At 38.7% G+C, this 17,925-nt stretch overlaps 1 non-coding gene across 1 annotated transcript; it reads left to right on the top strand.

Annotated features, from left to right (window-relative positions):
* Nucleotides 1-14,074: 14,074 nt before the first annotated feature.
* TRNAE-CUC (transfer RNA glutamic acid (anticodon CUC)) lies at nt 14,075-14,146 on the top strand. Its single transcript has one exon. It is a non-coding gene; the product is annotated as a tRNA-Glu (tRNA).
* The last annotated feature ends 3,779 nt before the right edge of the window (nt 14,147-17,925 follow it).

The raw sequence follows: 17,925 nt of genomic DNA, 5'->3' as shown, positions 1-17,925 counted from the left end.
ATATTTCACTGGGAAAGATTGTAATCGCATGCCTTTAGTATTCACGTTTAGAGGAACAGATACACTACACCTTACAAACAACATTCACTAGTAAAGGGTGCCAAACTTGATACACGTACTTGGCGTGACCGTGTTTCAAGCATGCATGATCGGAGAATAAACAGAAAATTTATTTGTTTTAGAATCTCGAGCTGCACGAAGTAAGGAAGGCGGTTTCTGTCATAGGTTAAGTCAATCGGAAATCGCGCAGTCCTCATATTTGAACGAATCAAGCACGTTTCTAAGACAGAAAAACGTTGTCTTAGTAACGTTTCTTATCCAAAAGAGAGAATCTTATTTTTTTGCGTAGCGCAACATTCCAAGTGGCGTTTTAATAAATATCTGTAATAAACAAAAACTTCTTTTAGGCTATGGCAAGGCGAACGAATGAAGACGCCGAAGTTAATAAAACACAGAGTTTTCGATTCGCTTGTTCCCAACCTCGGAATTATGAAAGTGGTCCGTGGACAGAAAACAAAACAGGGATTTTACAACATCTCATTAACAGTGATGGGAGGTACGAGTATGTCTATAGCTGCTGCTGTTGTATGTTTTTAGAAGCATTAGCGACTAAGGCCATATTGCTCCGTGTATACTGTCTGTAAATTGCGTGTGTTCTGTAGTCGATTTTCTGTTTCAAAATCGACGAAAAAACCAGCTTTTTTTCGAGGAGAAAAAAATATGCTACCCTCGCCTCAGACCAACTAAAATTCCTCACGTCATCGACGGGAGTCGAACGCAGGTCCTTTCCACCAGGTGTGGGGAGGACGTCGATTCTACCAACTACGCTATCCGTAGGGCTATACTTATAGCAATTTAATGTACGAGTACACATCATTGAATTTAAAACAGTTAATACATTTGGATGTAAAGTTCATTTTATTTATTTATATATATATATTTTTTTTTTGGTCCGTGGCGTCTACCTCAAAAATAAAAGTGGTCTGTATCCGGAAAAAGATTGGAGATACTACCTGAGAATAAATTTCAAACCTTGAATTAAATTCGCAAATTAACCGCACACTCATTTTTTTTTTTTTTTTTTTAGAAATAAAAATCTGTGAAAGTTTCGTAGACATTTAAGTTGTACATAATCCAGATATGAAAGCGTATTTTATTTGTCTTGGAGATTAAATGTACTGAAATATATATATTAATTTATAAAATTATGCATACTCGTAGCTAAACTTATTTCAAATCTGTTTGTTTACACTGGTGAATGATGAGAGTGAAATTTATGAAATATTTTAAGGAGAACGCAAGGTATTAAAATTTGGGAACTTCTAGCGTAGGACAAAAACTGACTTTTTTTGTTTGTTTGCATGCGAAACTGTTCGAGTGTCTGTTACAAAAAATAATTGTCTGCCTAAAGAACACAGGACTTTTGCCAATAAAAATAAAACGGTTCACAATGAAGTAGAGTTGAAGTAATTATTACGTGGGACAGTTAGAGCAAACCGAATACACGTGATCCACGCGGGTGTTCGGCTTAAATATTCCCTGGCACGACCCGGGAGTAAATGTCTATTCTGAAAACTGAGGGAAATTTCTTGGAAAACAGTGCCATAAACAAAAAAACAAAAGCATCAACTAATATATGCTATTCTATAAACAAAGTTCCGAAAGTTTCTTAACTCTGTCTTCTAAAGCACGAGAGTCACAGGGAATCAGCAAGAGGAAATATAAGGAATAGAAATAAGTAGTGAATAGACAAAGCGGTGCAGCGTCCTACTCCTAAAAGGAAGTAAGCTTTTAGGGAAGATGGGAAGCCGATATAGAATGAAAAATTGACTCATCTAGAATTTTCATGCCGCAAGCTCAACAAAAAGGGGCGAGTTTGAGTATATAACAAAGGAAGAGAATTCCTTAATTAAATAACTATTAAATATTGGTATAGATACACCATAGATAGCTCTTAAACAAAAACTACGATGATAGTGTGAAAGGCATAATTTTATCTGTATCTCATATTGTGCTCATCCTTCACAACGAGTTACCAAGTATTGCACTACCTCAAATAAGTAACGCTTCACTAAAGAGAGAAGACTGTCACTTATTCTCGGTGGGCACCACCAAACAGACGACACCGTTTCAGAGCTTGTTGGCCTTTCATCGGTGGGTAAGAATAACCGAGAATAAGTGACAACGGGCTTCACTAATAGAGAAGTGTTACTTATTCGAGGTAGTGCAATACTTGGTGGCGCCTCCGTAGCACACGCTTCTGGATTAGACCGGGGTTCGAGCCTGTGACCACCAAATACGGAGGATGCGGAAAGGTCAGAGCCACCGCATATCCCCGGAGCAATATGTCCTCAGTTGCTAATGCTCCTAAAAAAAAAACAAAAAAAAAAAAAACCCAAATAACTAAGCAATACTTGGTAACTCGTTGTGAAGGATGAGCACAATATGAAATATAGTTGAAATGATGCTTTTACATTGCTTTCTTAGCTTTTGTTTAAGAGCTATATTTATTATATAGCTCTTATTATATTTATTATATAGCTCTTAAACAAAATAATATTTATTAGATAATTTTAAGCTCTTATAATATTATGCCTTGTTCCATATGGATTTATTAATTGAATAACTGACGCTAATTAAAATTGAGAGACTAAGACTGCTTGTTCCTTCTGATTTACATTCCAATTCATTATCTAAGTTGGCCTTTTTACTTATTTTCCTTCATTGGGACACTAATGTTTCAAACTGCGTAATGTCTTGATCAAAAACTAAATTTTAACAATTTCTAATAAATTCTCATGTACAATAAGACTGTCTTCCTTAATAACCTTTAAAATATTTACACTTTCTACGCTAGTTGTGGTAAGAAATTTCAACTCGTAGTATTTACCAACACTACCCATTTTCCACGTTAATATTAATTTTTTTTTATTTTCTTGATAGTTATCCATATATATAAGCCATTCCAAACAAACCAACAATTACTCAAATTCCTTCCACCCAACCTCGTCCCATTCCAAGCCATAACACTATAACTCAAATGTACACAATCATTTAGGAATTTGAAAAGCATTCTCAATTTATATCTATACCCCCCCCCCCCTTTTGTATGTTCTTCAGAAATAATGTCTCGAAGTCAATTAGATCTACTCAATTATATTAGCATTCAAAATTTCCCCTTTTTCTGTACCATATTCATCCCTTTCCACGTTTCCTCTCTAAGCATTTGATTTCAGATGGGATTAAATCAGCGACTTCATAACGTTTACTGCCCTCCAAGGACCGTTTAAATGGCGATGGTAAGGAACAAATGCAACAGACTTATCCGAATTTATCCAACGCTCCGTTGTAACAGCCGTCGTTGACAGCAACTTTACTTCAGCATTTGCGAACTCTTCTTAGACGGAGCACAACTTGGTTCATTCCCCGGACTTTTTTTTTTTTTTTTTTTACAACACTATCTTGTTGACCTCCTACAATATTCCGACCGCACAAGGAAATATCAATTCAACTCTTTCGATTCGCCTTTCTAACACCCGTTCTGGTTCTGCTTCCCCATGAATATAAAACCTTGCAGAAATTTCATTTTGTTGCGATTGGTATTTGCCACTCTTAGAAAATTATTTACGGGAATTGTTCAGTTTTTTTTTTGTTTTGTTTTTGTTTTTTTTATCCCCAGTATCACTACTGGCCTGTTCACATAGAGCTGCCGTTCAGACCGCTTGTCTGAATACACTACGGAGGTCGAAGAGCGGGGGTCCCATGATTCCATCGGAATTTATCGTATTTTAATAATTCTTACACAATTCTCAATTTAACCATTTTAATTCTAATATTAGCATTATTTTCTCTCATTAAACCTTTTTCTACTAATTTTTTATTTAGTTACATTCCCTTATTATATAAACAAGCACAACTACGTACAAATTTTAAAATTTTCCCGGATAGCACGGTGGATCTAATCACCGTCCTCCCCCACACCGGATGGAAACGGCCTGGATTCGAATGCTATCAATGACGTGAGGGATTTTGTGGGCTTTTTGTACCCCCTGGCAAGGTTAGTCGGTCTCACGCGAGGGATTTTTCTCCCGGAAATACTCAATTTACAGACATGTTATATACGATGTAATACGGCCTAAGTTACTGATGCGCCTAAACCCTACACCCCTACACCATCACCAACCAAAGTATCCTTCATCCCTCAAGTAACAACTCCAGACGATATTCATGTTCCACGCGTATTTTCAAAGGCCTAAGGATGACCTTTCATCGGTGCACACTATAATTTACAGGTGATCACTTCCTAGTCCATATACCCTGAAATTGTGAGGGAGGCGGCAAGAGTGCACTGAACCATTAAGGTTAATTATGAGGATATCACTGGACAGAAGAAATTCCCTTGGACTGGAGAAGTGCCAATGTATGGTCAATACGTAAAGGAGGTTCTAAGAGTGAAGTGGGTAACTAACAACCGGTCAGTTACCCACCCACTTAACTTTTCAGTGGAAAGGAAAATTATGGAGCCAATGATCAAGGGTGCAGTACAGTATCATTTATATAGAAATAGACTTCTGAAGAATGACATGGTTTTCTAAAGAGAAAATCAAGTTTAACTAACCGGGTTAGCTATTTTGACAGAGTCACTCATGTGCTGGATGCAGGAAATAATTTCGACACAGTTTATCTGCATTTCAGCACAGCATTTGGCTCAGTCCAGCATGAGAGGTTACTGTATAAGTTGGAACAGCAGGAAAAATCCTTAGATGGGTCGCAGGATGGCTGCAGAGCAGGTTGTTGTTGTAGGATTTTAGGAGCATCAGCGACTAAAGCCATATTTCTCCATGTCTATAAATCTATAAATGTCTGTCTATAAATTGTGTCTGTTCTGTGGTCGATTTTCTGTTTGCTGGAAAAAAAACCCCGAGTTTCCAGGAGAAAAAGCCATGCTATTTTCGCCTGAGACCGACTAACTCAGCCACGTTGTGAAAAAGGCCCATAAAAATTTCTCACGTCATCGACGGAACTCGAACTCAGGTCTTTTCCACCCGGTGTGAGGAGGACGGCGATTCTACCAACTGTGCTCCCACGAGGGCTGAAGGGCAGGAGGCGGAAGTTTGTAATTAATGGTAATTCTTCAGATTAGACTGAAATAAGAAGTAGGATTCCCAAAGAATTGGTACTGAGACCAGTATTGTTTTTGATTTTTTTAAATGACATCGCAAAGGAATAGAGGGCTTGAGGTCGACAGGTATAGTAGCTAGTGAGCAGTGCGAAGCACAGCTTCTTTAGAGCGACTCAAATAGACTTCAGGGACGGTTAGTAAAGTGATAGTTATAGTTGGCAGCTATAACAAAATGCAAATCCTACACTTGGAGAACAGCAACACCAAAATTACTTATACTCTTGGACTTTGGTAGGATTGAATAGAGCAAGAAAGAGATTTGGGAGCTGCGATACAGTGAGACATGAAGTTTCCGAGCAGTGGACATAGGCCGCAAGGAAAGACCATGGTGTACTAACGATGATTTATCAGAGATGGGAAGGTCGTAACCCCCCTTTATAAGACAACTGTAAGATTACAATTGGAATATTGTGTTCGAGTACGGAGACCACGACTAAAAAGACATCGAGCTTCTTGAAAGGATTTAAAGGGTGGCAACTTGCCCGAGGTCGGTCGTCCATACGAGAAAAGAGCTTGGTACCAAACACCTCAGAGAAGTCTTGACTAATGGGTGCTTAAGGCTCTCAAATCATCTAATCAAGAAAATGAATGAGGGTGTAATTATTAGAGTTATAAATTATTCAGAACTACGGACCATAAACTCAGCCCTCGTGGGTAGTACAGTTGGTAGAATCGCCGTCCTCCCCCACACCGGCGGAAAATACCTGCCTTCGAATCCCATCGACGATGTCAGGAATTTTTATGGGCCTTTTTCACAACATGGCTAAGTTAGTCGGTCGCAGGCGATGGTGGAATGTTTTTTTTTTCTACCGAAGCTTGGGTTTTTCGTCCAGAAAACAGGAAATCAACCAAGAACACACGCAATTTAAAGAAAGTGTACACGGAGCAACATGCGTTAGTCGCTGATGCTCCTAAAACCCAACAACAACAACGACCATAAACTAAAATTACGGGGAAGTGATTTACAGTGGAGTGCAGAAAGTTTTCTTTCAGACAGAAAATTGTTAATTAATGGAATGGGCAACCTCCATGGTTGGTTGAGGCCGACATCTTGAGAAAATTCAAACGTAAGCTACACTGTGCTGCCACTTTATTAGGTACACCTCTGCTGTGCAAACAAATGGTTTGTCCCACAACGTTGCAAGTCACATGACCACAGTTGTGGATATAAATGCAGCAGAACAACCTTTCTCGTATCAGTTAAGCGTACAAACCGTAGCAAGAATGGGGAAAAGGATTGAGGTAACGTACTTCGAACGTGTCATGGTAGTAGGTGCAAGATGTGCTGGACAAAGCATCTCTGAAACCGCAGTTCTCCTGAACTTTTCACGCACCACAGTTTCAAGGGTGTATCGAGAATGGCGCAACGAACAGACCACATCCTCTCAACGGCACTCCTATAAACGACACAAGAAAATCTCTTGTTGATGAGAGAGGTCAGGGAGGATGGCTAGAATTGTGCAAGCAAACAGACGGGCCACAATGTCGCACATCACGTCAGAATACAACCTTGGTGCGCAGAACAAAATATCGCAACGGACCACTAGTTGCACTTTGTCGCGAATGGGCTACAATAGCCGACGGCCACATCGTGTACCTCTGTTATCAATGAAGAACAAGAGAGCACGCCTCCTGTGGGCAGAGCAACACCAGCACTGGACTATCGAGGATTGGAAAACAGTTGCTTGGTCTGACAAGTCGAAGTTCCTGGTGCATCATGTTGATGGAAGGCTCAGAATTTGGCGAAAACAACATGAATCCATGGACTTGTCATGCCTTACGATTACTGTGCAAGGTGTTATGGTGTGGGGAATGTTTTCTTGGCACATATTGGGTCCATTGATACCCCATACATTCATGTCTGAATGTCACATCGTACCTAAACATCGTTGCTGACCAAGTGCATCTGTTCATGTTGACAGTTTATCCTCAGTCAGATGGTTACTTCCAGGAGGATAATGCGCCGGTGCACAAAGCCCGAATCACTATGGAATAGTTCCAGGAACATAAAAATGACTTTTATTTGCTGCAGTGACCCGCTCAGTCCACGGATCTCAATCCTATTGAACATCTTTGGGATGAGCTGGAAAGGGCTGTTCGCTGCAGGCCTACACCTCCGTCGAATCTCAAGGAACTGCGTGACACACTCATGTCTGCATGGTACTCCATTCCTGCACAATTTTCAGCATCTTGTTCAATCCATGCCTAGACGAATTCAGGCTGTTTTGAAGGCTAAAGGAGCTCAACACGCTACTAGGTAGGTGTACCTAATAAAGTGGCAGCACAGTGTAGATGAGCAGCTAGACTCAAAGGTAAGCTAGATGAGGAGAGAGTCAAATAGATAGTTATTTTATTTTATTATTTACTTATTTAATTAATTAATTTTTCAAATTTATTTTATTTTATTTTTTATTTTTTTGGCTAGCGCAGAAAAAGCCTAGTGCTTCCTTGCATTATAGGGCTAATACTACTACTAATACTTATACCAACGATGTTTCTAGTTAGCATAAATGGCAACTCCTGCAAAAGTATTTGACATCTATTTAATCCTTTCTAGACAATTTTCCTTCGCCCCGTTTTGATTTCTTAAAAAAGCCGAAATATCCAGTAAGTTTGATGGAATTATTTCTTTCTAACACCAATTTGCCACTGCCTTTTTTTTTTTTAGCAACCAGCTTTCGAATGGGCCGTTTGTATGCTTACTATCAAACATTAATACATCACGTTATTTAATTGATGTAGATTTGTCTCTCCTATTTTACAGAGTGTATGGCACACCTCTCAATTTCCCTATCTTCAATGAAGTTCTGATCACTTCAAAACTCCATTCTACACCGTTTGTTGCCACAGTGGCATGGAGCGACCCGGACTTCCACTACTCTCATTTACAGTTCAACAAAGTTTGGATCATCAGCCTTGCTAGAATGTACGTAACTTCCAAATCATAACCTTGGAGTTGTAAGCTTCCACACATGAGTCAAGAATTTTTGTCTCTAGTATGATGTAATATTCTGAAGGGTTGGTGATCAGATAAATACTACCACCTTTTGCCCATACAAAACATCTGACCTTTCCACAGAGAAACCATTCAAGTTATTTTCGCAGGTCAATTAATTTTTTTCATGCTTACTCAAAGGTATGCTACATGGGTCGCCTACCTTCTGGTCTTTCTTGCTCAGAACACCAGCAGTTGTTTCATCTGATGCAACACATACGAGCAGAAAAGGCCTATCACTGTCAGGATGACTTAATACAGGTGGTGTAACTAGGAATAGTATTGCCTTTAATGACTTAAACGCGATGTCAGCATCATCATCAGCCCGTTCAAAATTTTGTCCATTCTTTGCGATTGAATTACAGGCTTCATTCCTCGTATATTCGCATTATCAGGGATGTATTTCTTATAATAACTGATCATCCCTAAAGGGATGATTTAAGCACTGCAGGGTGAAGATGGTCCAACAGGATAGAAAGATATTCATTAAAGGTAACACGACCTTCTAACGGTATGAGCGGACCCAGTCCGTACCAAAATAACGCATCCCATATCATGATGCCATCTCCAGCCGCTTGAGTGGCGGACAAGAGGCAGTCTGGATGCAATGATTCATGAGGTTCATACTTTCACCCATTTGTCCCATTGGTGCAATAAAAAAAGTCTAAATCGAGATTCGTCAGACCAGTCTCGACGTTCGCAGCTCCACTCCAGTTGAAGCTTTCGATTTTTCACAGAAACAGTTTTCGCATAAGTACATGACTACCAAATTCCAGTTTCTTCAACTCTCGCCACATAGTTCGGTTGGAAATGGATCTTTCCTTTCCTTTCCTTAATCGAATTTTTAAGTCATTTTCCGGACCTTCTATTCTGACGCAGAATTCGCTTAAAATTCTTGTTCCTGGGGGTATTGATGTGATGCCACATTTCTTCCATTTAGAGCTGCATTCCTTTTTCGTCTTCCACTCTACGTATAATATTTTTGAGATGGCTGCTCTCCCCCCTCCTTTGTGGCTCCTGCTAAACGTGCTCCAACAATAACTTTCTGAAAATCGGAAAAGCCACATGTCCTCCCCATGACAGGTGAAAGGAAAATCTACAGAAGACACTGTAACCTGATGGTGAAGTACACTCAGGAATATGAAGGGCAGTATGTTCTAGGAGTATTTGTCAATTTTCATGGTGCGTTCGACAGGCTATGGTGGGAGGGAATCCTATCCAGAATAAGAGCCACTGAGTGTTCAAGTAAAATGTTTTCGGTGTTCAAGTAAAATGTTTTCGGTATTTAAGCATCATTTTTGTGAAAGAAAGGTTGTTGTCAGAACAGCATATACAAAAATTGAAAGAAATATTGTTAGAGGTTGTCCTCAGGGCTTGGTGATCGGTCCTCAGACCTGGTATATCGTGCTTGATGAGTTTTTAAAACAAAACTGTGTTGGTGCTGATGTCACAGCGTATGCCGACGATGTGCTAATATTGGTATATGGCAATGCACAGTCAAAAATTGAGGAGCGTGCAGCGCAAATTTTGGGTGATTTGTTGGAATGGGCTGGAGTACATGGACTTCAGATCTCAGAAGCTAAAACAATGCAAATGCTGCTGAAAGGGTCATTTGAGCATGAATAGGCATCCACTTGTAAGAGAATCAGGAATATCAATAAGATATGATGCTTTTGTTAAATACTTGGGAATGAAGACAAGAGAGCGAATAAACTTTGTCCCACATGCTATATATTTAAAAGATAAAGTGCGTACTCTTTATGACAAGAGTACGCTCAACGCTCTAAATTTACTGTACGATTGCCTACTTGTTCCTATTATAACTTATGCATCTGCAGCATGGCTTCATTGGATAGCAAACTCTGTGATTAAAAAATATATAATGCAGGCTCAGAGATTCGCTCTCTTGTCTGTTACAAGAGTATATCGAACGGTATCAACCGATGCTCTGCAGATGGTGTTTGGCAAATTACCGGCTGATTTACAAATAGTGCTTACAGCATCAATGTACTGTACAAGAAATAACATTAGAAAGTCGGTCTTGAACGTGAGTTCATGTTCAGATTTAGAGAGGTTATATACAAGGCAGGACGTTAGGGAAGAAAAGAAAAGGATTAAAAGTGAATTAATACAAGTACAGTGTATGGCAAAGGAGGTGGGAGACCTCAGAAAAAAGGTCGTGTAACTCACATGTTTTTGCCTAGAGTGGATATATTACAGGTAAGGAAGAATCCTTGGCAGCAATTCGGAGTTAGTGCTGGCTTTTTGATAGCAGGTCATGGATTAGCCAGGAGACTATTTCAGCTAGGTCTGGAGATAAATGTGTATGTGGTGAGGAGGAAGCATCAGCCCATATTATGTTTCACTGTGAGAACTACGTTGACAGTAGAAGTCGACTAGAGTTAGCATTAGGAAATTGGGAACAGCAGCTCCCCTGGAACATGTTCGTGGATAAATGGAAATTCACTTACCTTAATAATTTTGTTTACTCTGTGTTTAAAAGGAGAGCGAATTAAAGCTAGATAGTAGAGCCAGCCTCCCAGTGGCAGGGATGGAAACCTAGCCCATTGGGATAGGCGGGATGAACAATGAATCGAAAATCTTCCTCTTGGCTAGGACCAAGTGGCATTGCACTTTCCAGTTTGAGTTGTGTTTAATTTGAAATTCTTTTTTTAAATAATAAATTGTTTTAAGCACAGCAAAAGTTAGAAAAAGACAAGTCATGAACCACATTAAGCTACGGATTGGGTGAGGGGAGGCTTACTTGGTATTTTGAAGGTCATGTTAATGTTATGTCCTCCCCATGACCAGAGCAAAAATACAGAAAGCCCCAAGAAAAAATACAGTATATTTATCTAATACCAATGAACTTGTAATCATACTACGTGACAACTAAAATTTTCATACCGCAAGTTTAATTATCTGCTGACGCCAACTGCAAAATGTTTCTAATTTTTTTTGCGAGTGAGTGTATATACTACATAACATCAAACATTTCTATTCACATGGATCAAAGGCACACACACACAAGATTCTCCCTCACAAACACGGAATCTTGACTCTGTAGATCAATGCTAATTATACAAGTATGCACTGCACTTGAAGATTTCGGACATTGTAAGAAGGGATTATCAAATTCTAGTTCTCTTGATGGTGTCCTGAGTTCCTTCAAATTATCATTTTATATATATATTCCCATTAGTTAACCGTTCAGCTAAACAACCTCACTTATACAAAAAATTCTTCGTCCGAAGGGCAGAATGCCACTAAATACATTAAATTTTTCATTTTAGATTGTCGCATTCCTCTTCAAGGATTTTGGGTTATTTTCGTGAAAGAAAAAGGATTTACATTTAGTTATGGAATTTATGGAAATGACGGAATTTTCATCTCCCGGTTTTAGATGCAAGATTGGTCGGATGACTTTCCGTCTTCCTCATAGAAACGGCTTCTTGTTTTCGAAGTTGGTATATCGGGATTCAGGCAGCATTTAATGTTTGCTAACTTGTTATCAAATTTCCACTTTATTTATCACACTAATAAGTCTCTCCTTACCCAGCCCTTCCCTCCAAACTAAGGCTAAAAGCGACAGAATGTAAGTCGGCTAGCTTAAGACATTCCACGCATAGCCGAAAATTCCAAATCTATTGAAAACGTATCACACTCATAGCTTCTCCTTTCTAACACTTTCTAGACTGCTCCCGACAGTTTTCTACACCCGACAACAACCTCTTGCTACCAACGTGTCTGGAGGCTGTCATTCCCTTACAAGCAATGTCCTCCGTTCAATAAACTATTCACTTCTTGCACTTTTACCTAATTCCTAGATAAAGAAAGACTATGCTGATTTGTTTCTCCCAGATATAGGTAGCTAGAATTTAAATAGTTACTGTTATATACTTTAATTTTAATTGTTGGTTATTTTTCTGGACGAAGCTTAAAATGATAGCTTGAGCATGAGATGTTTATAGTCGGCAGATTAGGGAGAGACAATCCCTAATCAAGACAAGCCCTTCTTGCCTTTATGGCTGTCTATGTCTATAGGGACAAAACCAATTGATAATAAAAGGACTAATAATAACATTAAAAATATGCTTTTAGAATGATCTGGAAATATCTCACCATAGACCCTTGACTGGATAACAAAACACATCAAACTGTTTTGTTACACGATTTGGATTCGTAGACTACTTCATGTACATACTAACGTTGCCAAACAGTTATGGACTAATAAAACATAATATAGAAAGAAAACAAAACCTGCCAACTTTGTACAGGAAATATGTTAGACTGTAAATCAAGATTCAGCATCTGAAGAGTGACCAGAAGAGTCCAATGTCCTTAACATTTAAATATGGGAAACAATCATATCGATAACTATTGATAAAACATTATCTCAAACAAGTTTTGAAAGTATAGCAATTTAAGGAACTGATTTTACTATTAGTATTCTTTAAAAAAATGTTTTGAGGCTCGGGAGATTTGATAAACTGTTTTCCGAAGTGACTAAAGGTTCACTTCGGAAGTATTGGCATATTTGCGTTTTTGGGCACACAGCGAGACAAAATCTTCAATTGACAAATTCAAAATCTACAGGGTCTGTATATAATGCATGTCAACCTGGTAGCCTGCGGCAGCGTGCAGCCCTGAAATGTTTATTGCATGGCCCTCATGAAAACTTTTACAGGTTAACACCATTGAACCGATGCGAAAATAAGGGTAAATTGTGATACATTGTGGAGATAACCTAACCAGATGGCGAATTTTTGCGCAAGAGGGGAAATACGTGAAAATATTTAATAGATTTCTTATCAAACCTATAAATAAGAACTATATCAAAACTGATACAGTTCATATTTTTGGGTTTCATCAATTTCTTCCCTATATTATTGTATAGAAAGCAGGGGCATTAAACATAGAACTTCCAGCTACACCGCAAGCAATTCTAGGTATGATGCCCCTTCTCTATAACAATGTATCTCAGACGAATTTCACTAAACTAACATGCCGTCTCGACTATTAGCAAGACACGACGAAGTAAAAACTCCTCCATATGAGTATCCCAAGATTCTTCCCCTACACACACACTGTAAATCTGGTTCCAATTGGACTGCAAATTCAAGGTTCTCATCAATCCATTTTGGATTAAAAGTTAGTTAACAAATATATATTGTTTATAAAACAAATATATTGCAATCCCAAGCCAGCCAGCCATACAGCACATTTTTCTACAGGGTAAAAGAGGGGAAAAAAAAAAAAAAATAGAATATTTAACATGCGCTATTGGTACTGATAACATCTGTGCATACATGACTATATTAATGGACACACAAATCTTTAACGTGACAAATATTTTACACGCGATTTTAAATCTAATTTTAACACTGTTGCATCCCTTTGAATAAGATTATAAATAACAATTTATTCATATCTGCGATATTTGTGACAGTTGCTTGTTCTTATTTTATTTTCAGCTCAAAGTCTTTGCCTCTGCATAGTTAGATGCTGGCAAATTAGGAAAGTACACAAAATTGGAAATACGTAGTACTGTATTTTCCATTTTCTAGTAAATAGGTAAACATTTATAGCTTCATAAATGAAATGTCATTTCCATTTTTGTTTCTTCAAGTGGAGAATCATTTCCTTAAATTTCAACGCTCGCTTCACAGACGAAACAATAAATTATGTTCCCCCTCCATATTTCAGATTTTTGTTATTATTTTATTTATTAAGTGATATTTAAAAATGGCACATGTCTGACGCTAACATGCGCTAGTGGCCCAAGAATCTACATTTGCTACACTGTACTACTGTCATACTTCGATTTCCCTTTCTATTAAAACATTCAAAGCCATATTTTATAGTTATAAGCCTTTCTGAGAAGATGCACAGTATACTCCGGCGTGGTCTAGTGGTTAGGATACCTGGCTCTCACCCAGGAGGCCCGGGTTCGATTCCCGGCGCCGGAAAGTTATTTTTTTTTTTCTAATTCAATTTTTTATAAAATTGCATTATTAAACTTCCATTTCAAGCTATGAACTACACGAAACAATTCGAGTAAAATGAACTACCGCGAAAGCCAAATGGACACTGCACGGAAGCGGGCTTGAGGCACAATTACTTAAGTCCTGCCAGTTTTATTTTCTTTTATATGACACGAAATACAGTCCTTCCCTATTCCTACAGCATGAATATCGGTAATTTATAACTTGAAATTCTTTTCTGCATTACACAGTATACAGTTAATGTGATAAATAACATAAAATTACTACTGATATCAGCGGGGTAATCGAGAGAGTAAGCAGACGGTCAGCAGCATCGTTCCGGACATCATGTAAGGAAACTCAGGCCACAGTCGTAAATTGTAGAAAAGGGGAATGGAGGAAAAGGTGAAGTAAGCTGGTGAAGCTATTTTCCCTGAGGTTCTACTGGCTCTCAACGCTCCTGATATCTTTACAATAAAATACCTAGATAGGTTTATATATGAATTGGGAACTTTCTACGCATTTTTATATTCTTTTGCTTCGTATCTGATAAATATTTTTATTTATTTATTTGCTTGAAGCTTCCTATTGCTACAATGGATTATGAAACTGTTGACCCATGGTAAACTCGTATTGATTACTACTGAATAATAAAAATTAAAAGAACGCTTAATTTCTTTTTAACGGGAGATCTTTAATGAAACTGACCATAAAATATCACTGCATTTGTTTGATTAAGTTTATTTTTAAAAAAACATAAATAAAAGTTTTAACGAAGCCATTTGCTAAACGCTCTGAAGCGAATGGAGTTTTTCATTTACACTAGATGGCAGCACCATTTCTCAAAATACGTTTACTGAAAATTTACGTGTTGAAATGTTGAAAAGTTTAACTTCTAGACATCGGAAGAGAAACGTACGTTACTGTGGTTGACAGTGACGCGTCCAGAAATTTTGGTTCTTATGGGGATGAGGACGGCTTTTACAATCATCAACACGTTTATATGAAAAAAACAAGGAGGTAAAGAACGAGGCTTACCTCTACCCTTCTATCCTCCATCCAATATTTTCGCGCAAATATTGGATGGAGGATAGATAGCGATGATCAAATTATGCCTTTTTATTAGTAATCAATTTATCCAAAAACTAATCAGTGAGTAAAAATAAATCGTTAAAAGTTTTGTTCTTAATGACTGCACACATCACAGTGATGCAGCTGCAAAATGCTATTTAATATAGGCTGTTTATAATGGCAAAGATTTTCCTTTTCAGGAATGCCATCAATGAAAATCAATTCCTGTTCCTTCACAGACGAGCAAAATGGTAAAATGAAAATGAAGTAATGTCTAGAATCCGAGGTAGCGGGTACATGTGCCTGTTCGGCGTCCTCTCCTTTCCCGTATCTCATAGTATTTTTTTTTTCATAAGCGTATTAAACGTTTCAATTAGCAAATTTACTTAAGGCGTGCGCTCTTCAAAGTTAAATGAAATATCAAACAAGCTTCAGCTTTTAAAAATCTTTTTGTTAAGCGAAGGCACAGCATAAATTATTACCAGAAAGCAAACAGCGACATTCCAATTCAGTTAGTAAGACAAGACTGGAGTGTTAGAAATTTGTAATAAGATCGTATGGAGGATCGTGTCGATCATGCAACAGCGTTGTATATCATTTTAAGATATCAAAGTAAATAAAAATTTCTATTATTATGTTTCAATGATGATTTGATTTTCGTTTTTGATACTACAGCCTCGTGGTAACTTACACGTACAGAATTAGACACGTGCGGAACTGCACGTAAGAAACAAACTACCAATATAAAACAGGTACGCGTTCTAAGAGCTACTTATCAATTCCGCAATTGTAGAAGGAATTTGATGAGCACCGCTTATCAAATTATTTGTGGTTCTAGTTGAGGACAGCGAAGCTAAATATTTGGCGGAAAAACTTATTTAATCTACTCGCTTCTTCAGGATGGCATAACATGAACGTATGTAATACACCTGTCGTATTAGATACCTTACCTTGTCTTAGATAACTGAACGTATCTAAGACAAGAACATTGGGCAGCAAAACTGCTTTCTGGGTGTAACAATCGGCCAACCGGTTGAACTGTACTGTCTGGCAAACTGCTTTACAAAAACGAAACACTGGCAATTCTCGATGAAATGCCTTGTTCGTGAAAAATATTAATTCAAAGCCGGTGAAAGGGCGCAACATTCAACTAGTCAAGGTCCCGAGAGGCAGAAGGCTACGGAGGAAACTCGAAATGAAGGAAAAACACTGTACCGTTAATGTCGTCCGAAACATTGTACTGAGCTTTAGTCTTTAGCTGAGGAACACTACGCTTGAAAGGCGAAAGAATTAACATAAGTAACAATAATCACTGCACAAGATCATTGAGGGGGGGGATCAGACTCCCCAGGCTGAATTAAACTGCTCGACGACTAATTATTTCATCGTCACCTGTAATTGCCAAATTCCACTTTTCGTTAGTAACTTACCAATTCCATTTTCCCCTTGGCAACTCCACTCTCCGTTTAGTTGTGTTGCGCGAGGAGTGAGGCAGCTAAAGCCAATAGGCGTCATGATGTGGCTGTCTGTAAATTGATAGCATTTTCTAGTCGGTTTGTCACATGAAAAGGCGTCCGAAACACCACAATAAATCGTTCCTGGAACTTCTAGCTACATCTCCCCAACTGATTCCCATCGGTTAAGGAGAAGAACAAATACGGTATATATATATTGTGCGTGAGTGTGCGCGCGCCTATATATACAGTACTGCCCTACGAAATCTGTTCGGACACTGCGTCCAATGATAATACACAAAACAATATGAGCAGCGGTAACCGGTAAAGGCTCTTATATTGCTTAAGTTTCAAAGAAGATTAATGGCTAGATGTCATATCAGTAATTTGTCACTGTGTACGATAGCCACATGTTCGAACCCCAATTTAGTTTTTTTGTTTTGTTTTTTTTAAGGAGCATTAGCAACTAAGGCCATATTGCTCCTGGAATATGCGGTGATCATTCCCTGACCTTTCCGCATCCTCCGTATTTGGTGGTGACGGGCTCGAACCCCGGTCTAATTAAGAAGCGTGTGCTACGCACTGCTGCTCCTTCCCACCTGGCTACGGAGGCGCCTCCCAATTTAGTAAAATGATCTAAGAAAGAGGGTGGTGTATGTGCGCACAAGTCCCCCCCCCAAACAAAACATCATCCTTGAAGAAACGATGTCCTTGGAAAATGTGTTGGATATACGCAAAAGTATCCTTAAATAGAGAGCTTTATGGCTTGGGTTTTCAATGGTAGAACTGCTGCTTACAAGCCCCAGATTACACTAACGAACGATGGGCAAGGCATCTGTAGAAACGACAACCATCTGTCATTTGGAGTGGTGCATTTTCCATCGTTTATGGACCATGGAGAGTGGACACAGGTCCTATGCAACTAGAGGCAGACTGGGTCAAAAGTTCTTATCGGGGAAAACAAAAGAAAATGTATCGGAGGTCAGAGTGTAATACTGAAAACCACACCGGCCTCCGGCCCACTGGAGGTTTCCCCAGTAAGTCTTATGGCCAGTCCGCCCCTGTATGCGGCAAGTTGGCGCGTCAGCGAGATTCTTCAGATTAGACGATCGTGTGTGCGATGTGGAATATACTTGGGGACGTCATCGACCGCAATGTTTGTACCCGCAAATTGTACCCTCTCCAGCTCCCAAACTTCTCCTTCTATAGCCTTTTCATTTCATCCTTATTTAGGCTCCC

Source organism: Mastigoproctus giganteus, chromosome 9 (genome assembly GCF_048544385.1).
Source record: "Mastigoproctus giganteus isolate SK-2022 chromosome 9, ASM4854438v1, whole genome shotgun sequence".
Taxonomy (NCBI): Eukaryota; Metazoa; Arthropoda; class Arachnida; order Uropygi; family Thelyphonidae; genus Mastigoproctus; species Mastigoproctus giganteus.
Note: the sequence above shows the minus strand (reverse complement) of the source record. Positions and strands in the feature narration are given on the sequence as shown.